General features: G+C 38.7%; 1 pseudogene; it reads left to right on the top strand.

The window, feature by feature from the left end:
- The first annotated feature begins 1,528 nt into the window (after nt 1-1,528).
- On the top strand, nt 1,529-3,031 carry LOC101038949 (alpha-internexin-like; annotated as a pseudogene).
- Nucleotides 3,032-8,268: the final 5,237 nt, after the last annotated feature.

An 8,268-nucleotide genomic window follows, 5' to 3' on the forward strand; every position in this document is an offset into this window, starting at 1 on the left:
TAATCAACCTAGCTAAAGCAAAATTTGTATCTTCTTGCCAGAATGTATAAGTTTAACAAATAATCCAGTGTTAGGAGTTCAGCTTTACCTCTAGTATGGATGAGAATTGCCAATAGGGCACAGTAGAAAATTTTAAAAAGCCAGATCTGTCTTGAGTGTTCCTTGAAATACTTCTGCATTTCAGTTTTATTCTTTTTGGAAAAGCTAGCTATTATACTTTCCAGACTATATGTGAAAATGTCTCTCATTTTAAGATGCTGACGTATCTTCTTTACTCATGTAAATTCCAAAGCCAAGTTTTCAAAAGAGGCATTTTAATTGGCTAATCTTCAGTAAGGTACCTTCCTAATGGAGTAATACTGTCATATTAAGTGACCACATAGTTTTGGCCTGCAGCAGTCAAGCTTGCTTTTAGTGCTTTCCTGTAAATAAGGAATGGGGGAAAAATCATTCCCCAGTATGTGGTGTGTTGACTTTCTAGGGGAATACTACAGTTGAAATTATTCTATACTATGATATGGGAAATCAGTTCTCAAACTTTAGTCTGCATTAGAATGACCTGAAGGGCTTTTTTAATAAACAGATTTCTGGGCCTTACTCCCAGAATTTTTGATTCAATATGTCTGGGATAAGATCCAAAATGTGCATTTTTAACAAGCTGCTAGATAATTTTCATGGGACTATTGGAGTCCCACTCTTGAGAACGAATGATATAGTGCAATGAGAACACATTTACAAGCTAGAAGCATGTCTCAGCTTTGTGTCTTGCAGTGTAACAGTAGTCCTTGAAATTAAGGGTAATTTACTCAATTGAGTTGAACCTTTTCAGTCAATTAATCTCCAACTCTTTTACAAAAAACATGTAATTCCTATGATATGTCTGATTTCTGAGTTGCATTCAGAAACTGAAACTTATAAAGGACTATGAACCATAATTGTTTTATGATTTAGAATTAACCAGTGGCTGGGCCCTTTCTCCACAATTCTTTTCTAACTCATAAGTCAACATTTTCCCTTTGATTTTCTAATAGATATACAAGATCTATTCTGAGGGACTTCCAGTCTTAGCTCTGACTTGTAAAATGTTTGGAAGTCAATACTCCCATTCTTACAACAAGAAAGAGTTGGACGGTCTAGAAAACAATTACTTTTCTTTGACACATCAGAGACTGGAAGTTATAGAGCAAACAGCTACCCCAAAATCTACAGAGAGGTGAATCCACAATCATAATCAGGTTCCTACCTGGAGCAGAACCTGCTGGACCCATAAACTAGTAGGAACATTTAAATGGAAGTTTTGACAAATTACTGTAAACTGTGTGGACTAGCAGGAGAATGCAGCTCCTGGAGCTGCACCATATGGTGGAACCAATTTTTTGTGTGTGTGAGCTTTGCCATCAAGAAAATATCAACAGGTACCACATACACATCATTGGATTTGAAAGGACAGGTAAGGCCCTGCCTGCCTTACCTCTCCTTTCTTCTGTAGCTCCCACCGAAGCCGCAGGCCCGCCCCAATCACCGTACCATGAGCTTCGGCTGGGAGCACTACCTGTGCTCTCCCTGCTCCTACCGCAACGTGTTCGGGGACGGCTCTCACCTGTCCACGCGTCTCTCCGGTGTCAGCGGCGGGGGCGGCTTCTGCTCACAGTCGCTGTCTCGCGGCAGTGTGGCCTCCTCAACCGCCTGCTCCTCAGCCTCAGCGCTCGGCTTCAGCCAGGCCTATCGCGGGCCAGCGGCAGCCGACGCACTAGACCTGAGCGAGGCAGCGGGCTTTAACGAGTACAAAATCATCCGCGCCAACGGGCAGGAGCAGCTGCAGGGCCTCTACCGCCGCTTCCGTGTTCCTCGCGAATGTGCATCAGCTGGAGACGCAGAACCGCTCGCTGGAGGCCAGGAAGGCCGCGCCGTGGCACCGCCACGCTGAGCCGTCGTGCGTAGGCGCGCTAGTCCAGCGCCAGCTGCGCGCGCAGCAGGAGTAAGCGCGCTCAGCCTACGCGCAGGCGCTGCTAGGGCCGGACGGGCTGGCGGGGGAGGTGCGGTGGCTGCGGGTGAGCCGCCAGGAGGAGAGTCGCGGACGCGAAGGCACAGAGCGTGCCCTGAAGGTGCAGCAGCGCGACGTGGACAGTGCCATGCTGGCCTGCCTGGACCTGGAGCAGAAGGTGTTGTCGCTGCGGGACGAGCTGGCCTTCGTGCGCCTGGTTCCCGACTAGTAGGTAGCCGAGCTGCTGGTCATGCTGAAGGCGTCGTGACAGGCTGCGGCTGAGGTGGACGTGACTGTGGTTAAAGCAGACCTAAGCTCGGCGCTGAAGGACATCAGCGCCCAGTATGAGTCCCTGGCCGCGAATAACCTGCAGTCCTCGGAGGAATGGTACAAGTCTAAGTTCGCTAACCTGAATGAGCAGGTGGCGCGCGTAACTGAGGCTATCCGGGCCAGCTGCGAGGAGATCCACGAGTACCGACGCCAGGTGCAGGCGCGCACCATCGAGATCGAGGGCCTGTGCAGGGCCAGAGAGTCCTTGGAAAGGCCGGTCCTGGAGCTGGAGGAGCGGCACAGCGAGGTGACTGGACCAGGCTAGCACTGGGCAGCTGGCGAATGATCCGAGGAACACCAAGAGTGAGATGGCACGCCACCTTCGGGAATACCAGGACTTGCTCGATGTCAAAATGGCTCTTGACTTAGATAACAGCTTACAGGAAGCTGCTGGAAGGCGAGGAGACACGTTTTACTACCAGTGAGGTAAGCATTTTGGGGCTGAATCCACTTCCCAATCCAAGTTCTCTGCTCCACCTAGAATCCTCAGTTCTGCAGTCTCCAAGGTCTCATCCACTGGGCTATCACTTAAAGAGGCGGGAGGAGGGGGAGGGAGGAAGGAGGAGGCAGGAGGAGGATGCATCTAAGGTAGTCTCTACAAAAACTTCCCAGATAGGAGAGAGTTTTGAATAAATATTAGAGAAGACAGTAATATCTACTAAGAAAACCGAGACATTAAATATAGAAGAAATGACCATTTCAAACCAAAAAATATAATTCTGTTTCTTTGAAAGTTAATGCTTTAAGAGGGAATGATATGTATTTGATTTGTTAAACAGCCTATTCCTGAACCTGAACACCTGCCACTGGTATAAAATGTTTTCAAGGCTTCAGTCTCGCATTTAGTATTGAATACTTACATACATTCTCTAATAAGAAATCCACTCCTTAGACTGAAGTAAACTGCAGTCCTAGAGCAATCACAGACCAGTTATCTAAGAATCTAGCTTTTTGACCTTCAGCTCACGCTTCACAGTGTTCAATGATTCAGGTGCAGAGGAGGTAAAAACTAAGGTTCTAAATCTGTGATCATAGTCATTTGCTATGAACTGAAATTAAAACTATTCACACAATGCAGCCATTACCCAGCCAAGTAATCTTACTCTAGATACCTAAAACATAAGATACATCACTGCTAAACATAAACTACTGGTCCACACCCAATTCCACTCTGATAGAACTATTTCACAAATAATAGATGTTTGTTTAATGGACACTTTCCATCTACCTCAATTCCATATATCCTTTTCTTCCATGTGGGGAGAAAATAGTATAGTGTAGTATTCTTTCTTTTTAAAGAACTTACTCCCGTTAGCTCTCTATGCTCAGTGGGTAAAATTAGATGCATGTTTACCATGTCTGTGATTCGTGTAGTGACTCTTCCCTGCCTGTTTCATATTCTTCCAATCCTGTAGGTTAAAAAAAAAAATGGCAGTGATGAACTTTAAGGGTTTTCCCCAAAAAAATAATGAATCTCTAGACTTTAGGCTTTCAGCTTACACAAATCCATTTAATTAGGGGAACAAACTATTAAGGATGTAGCTTTTCACCTTTACTTTAGAAGCACAGTAAATAGTTATCCCAAACTGTGATTAAGCTGACCTTAGTTTTAGTAGTATAAGCTAGAAGAAGTGAGTATTTCCATGATTGGAAAAGGCCAAGGTGTCATTTTTGTGTCAGTTCATTTGTGGTGATATAGAATTAGCTTTTTCATGCCCTTATCCTTAGAATCCATGTATTCCCCTTCCGGCTAGTCTAGGTCATAAAGAGGCCTTGCTTTCACTCTCCTATGTCTTCTATGAGTGATAAGTATAGGCTGTTTTGTTGCCAGAACACAATGCTACTACCCCAAAGTAACATAACCCACTTCTGGTCAATCAATAACACCAGCAAATATAAAAAAGAAATATTTCTTTTTTCTAAAATACTTCCCCAACATTTACCCCATGTCTGTACAGTTGGTGGGGTCCTGTCAGAGAGGAAGAGACATTCAGACTAGAGAAAGGGTGTGCATGCACCTACTCGCTTGCTAGAAGTAGATTCTGGAGAGTCAGCTCTTCATCTGCCCAATTGTGTAGCATCTGCCTTGCCCAGTCTTTCATGTGTGCCAAGGCTGTTACAGGATTTGTTCTGTGTCCAGCAGTCACTTCTGCCAGAGCTGAAGAGTTGCCTCACTCTGTTCCACTTTTCTTTAAAAGCTCTGGTGATGAGGACATAATGCTTTTACTGAATCCTCACCTAGCACATGCTTCAGTAGTTCAAGGAACTTGAAAGATACTTCTCTCTTTTTCCTTACCATTTCCCCATCCCTGTCTTTATTTCTCACACTGTTAAGACATTAGTACAATAAGAAAAGTCACGCGAATCCCACCAAAAAAAAAAAAAAAATTAAAAAGGAGAAGTAAGAGGGCATGGAATGGAATAAATACTTGAAATATTGATGGAAAAGAACTTTATAAGTGAATTATAGACACCAAACTACAGTTCAGGAAGCTCAGAAAAAAAAATATGATAAATTTCAAAACCAAACCAAAAAAGGCATATAGTGTTCAACTATAGAAAAGCAAATACAAAGAGAAAATTTTATAAAACTCAGAGAGGGGTTTCCCACACAAGAAACAGTATAAAAATTACAGTGTATTTTTTATCAGAAACCATACAAGCAAGATAAAAATGAAGTGAAATATTTCATGTTGAATGAAAAATACCCAACAATCTAGAATTCAATATCTGGTAAAATCACTCTTTTAAAGTGCAGAAGAAATAGACATCTGAGACAAACATGGAGGAAATTTATTGTCAGCAGAACTGTCTTGTTAGAAATGTTAAAACAAGTTTTTCAGATAGAAAAATCTGTAAGTAAGAAACATACCTGTCTAAAGAAAGAAAAAGCATTGTGGAAGGAGTGAAGAAGATGAAGTAATGTATTATTTTTCTTATACTCAAATGATTTAAAAGGTAATTACTTGTTTAGAGCAATAATAGAAATAGTGTAGTAGGTGATTATATAACAGGAATAAATGAAATACATAATAGCAATGTCATAAAGAATGGGAGAAATGAATTGGGAATAAACTGCTATAAAATTTCTCTACTGCAGATAAAAGGGCATAGGATTATTTGAAGTTAGATTGAGGTTAATTAAAAATACATTGTAAACTCTAGACAACAACAACAACAACAAAAATTCCTAAAAAGTAGTCTAAATTATAAGAGAGGCAATGACATGAAATCATATAAAATGTTCAGTTAAACCAGAGAAGGCATAGAAGGAAGAGAAAAAACAACAGATAACAGGAATAGAAAACAGTTATTTATACATACATGATAAATATGAATCTAATTATATCACAGTAACATTAACTGTAAACTGTCTCTAAACTTATCAATTGAAATCACATTTTCAGAGTACATAAAATAGAAACCCAATTATATACTGTCTTCAATAAACCCTCTTTATATAAAATCTCAGAGATGCTAAAAGTGAGGTAATGCTGAAAGTTATACCATGCTAAAATTTAGAAGAAATTTCCAGAAGCAGTTTTAATTTCTGAGAAAGACAACTTTAGAACATGGAAGATTATGAGAAAAGAAGAAAAGTGTTATGTATAATAAAGAAGTTTCCCATAATATATAACAATTCCATATATGTGTGTGTGTGTGTATATATATATATGTGTGTGTGTATATATATATATATATATATTTATATATATATGTGTGTGTGTGTATATATATATATATATATATGGCTCTAACAAAAATTACTAAGGCTGTAGGTGACCTGAACAAGTTTTTTAGCCAATTTAATCTAAATAGCTTTTATAGTACAATCTATTCAACAATGGCAGAAAACACATTCTTCTGAAGTTCACATGGAACATTTACTAAAATAAACTTCATCTAATCCATAAAGCATGTCATATTTTAAAGAATAGTAAACATAAGATAGGTTTTCAAACCAAAGTGGAATTATGCTGGAAACTAATAAGACAGATGGGAAAAAAATATATTAGAATATTAAACAACACACTGCTAAGTAACCCACAGATCAAAGAGGAAGGCCAAAGAAAAATTTTAAAAATATTCTGAATTTGATGAAAATAAAAGTAAAATTTACCACTGTTTATAAGAACAAAAGCAATACTGAGATGAAAATCTATATTGTTAAATTCATATATTCGAAAAGGTCTAAAATTGATTAAGCTACCTTTGGAAACTAAAGAAAATAAAATCAAAAAAGCACATGAAATAATATAAATCAGAGCAGAAATAAATGAAATAGATAACAGGAAAATAATAGAGAAAAATTACTAAAAATAAAAACTTCTCCTTTGAGAAATTCAGTGTAAGTGGTAAGCATTTATTCCAGGCTAACAGAGAAAGAAAGAAAGAAGATATAACCAATGTCAGAAATGAAAAGGGAGTTATTATATGGATTCTTTAGACATTAAAAATGTAATAAAAATATAAGACTAATAAATCTATGCCCACACATTTGATAACATTTTGTTATTAAGGAATAAATAAATTCTTGAAAAGACCCAAACTATCAAAATATACTCAAGAGGATATCTGTTTAGATAATAGTCATAGCTCTATTAAAACTTAATTATTAATTATTAAAACAGATCAAAAGATCCAGATGGTTTCACAGGTGAATTTTACTAAACTTTTACAAGAAATAGTGACAATTCTCTACAATGTCTTCTGGAGAATAGAGGGAGAGAAAATGATTTTTAACATCTTATGGTGCTGTCATAACCCTAGTAACAAAAACAGATAGAAGACCTTACAGGGACCAAAAGTTAACCACAGTTTCTGATAAGTGTCGGCACATTTCCCCACAACAAATTATTAGCAATCAAATCCAGCAATATATATATTAATTTTACAAGACAAGGATGTGGAGTTTATTTCAACTATGTGAAAAACATGCAATTGATGTACTCACCATATCAGCAGAGGAGCAATTTAATACTAAAGTCAGTGGAACAACCTGCTCTGTAGTTACCAGTTTTGCCTGTCATTGCCCAATGGGATAATAAACAAAGTGGCCATGGTAACGGGGCCTGACATTATAGGCTTTGCAATGTGGACTTCTACTTGCCAATGCTGACCAGGCTGTGACAAAAGCAGTCCACAGTCAGTCAGCAGTAGTGACCAATCCTGAACTGCAATATTGCACCTTTCCCCAGGGTTGTCAGCTAGCTACCTGGCAGCAGATAGCCATCCTTCCGTCTACTGTGGAAGGAGCAGCATTTTGTCCATACTGAAACAGACACTTCATGTATAGATTTGCCTTTCTTGTATGTAATGCTTCTGCCAAAACTACTATCCATGAATTTACAAAGTACCATACCCATCATTGTGGTATTCCACACAGCATTGTTTCTGACCAAAATATTCACTTCATAGCCAAAAATGTTTAGAGACAGGCCCATGCTGAAGAAATGTTCTTGTCTTCTCACCTTCCTGAAGCACTTTGCTTGACAGAAGAGTAAAATGGCCTTTGAAGACTCAGTTACAGCATCAGATAGCTGTCAGTACCTTGCAGGTCATTGTCCCTGTTCTAGTTTAAGGCTTTCAATAGTGATTCATTCTTTATTATTATGTTTTTTTAGTATTTGATAAAGGCCAATCTTCTTACCAGGTATCATATATATGCTTGTCTAATGACATGGACTCTAAAAAATTCCTTTAGTGAATAAGTTTAAATATATTAAAACTATTTTCAGAGGGTTTTTTTGAGACAAGGCAAGGTTTTGTTATATAAAATTATGAGTTTTACATGAAAATATTTTAAATACTACAGTTGTGACTGGAGGCAGATTTCCAATGGGCTATTTCCCTGACAGAAATGTCACAAGATATTTTTAATGCTGAATTACTACTGAAAGAAATATGTAATGGAAGAAGTTAGATGATAATGTCAGTCTTATCCCTGGGAATGG

Source organism: Saimiri boliviensis, chromosome 16 (genome assembly GCF_048565385.1).
Source record: "Saimiri boliviensis isolate mSaiBol1 chromosome 16, mSaiBol1.pri, whole genome shotgun sequence".
NCBI lineage: Eukaryota > Metazoa > Chordata > Mammalia > Primates > Cebidae > Saimiri > Saimiri boliviensis.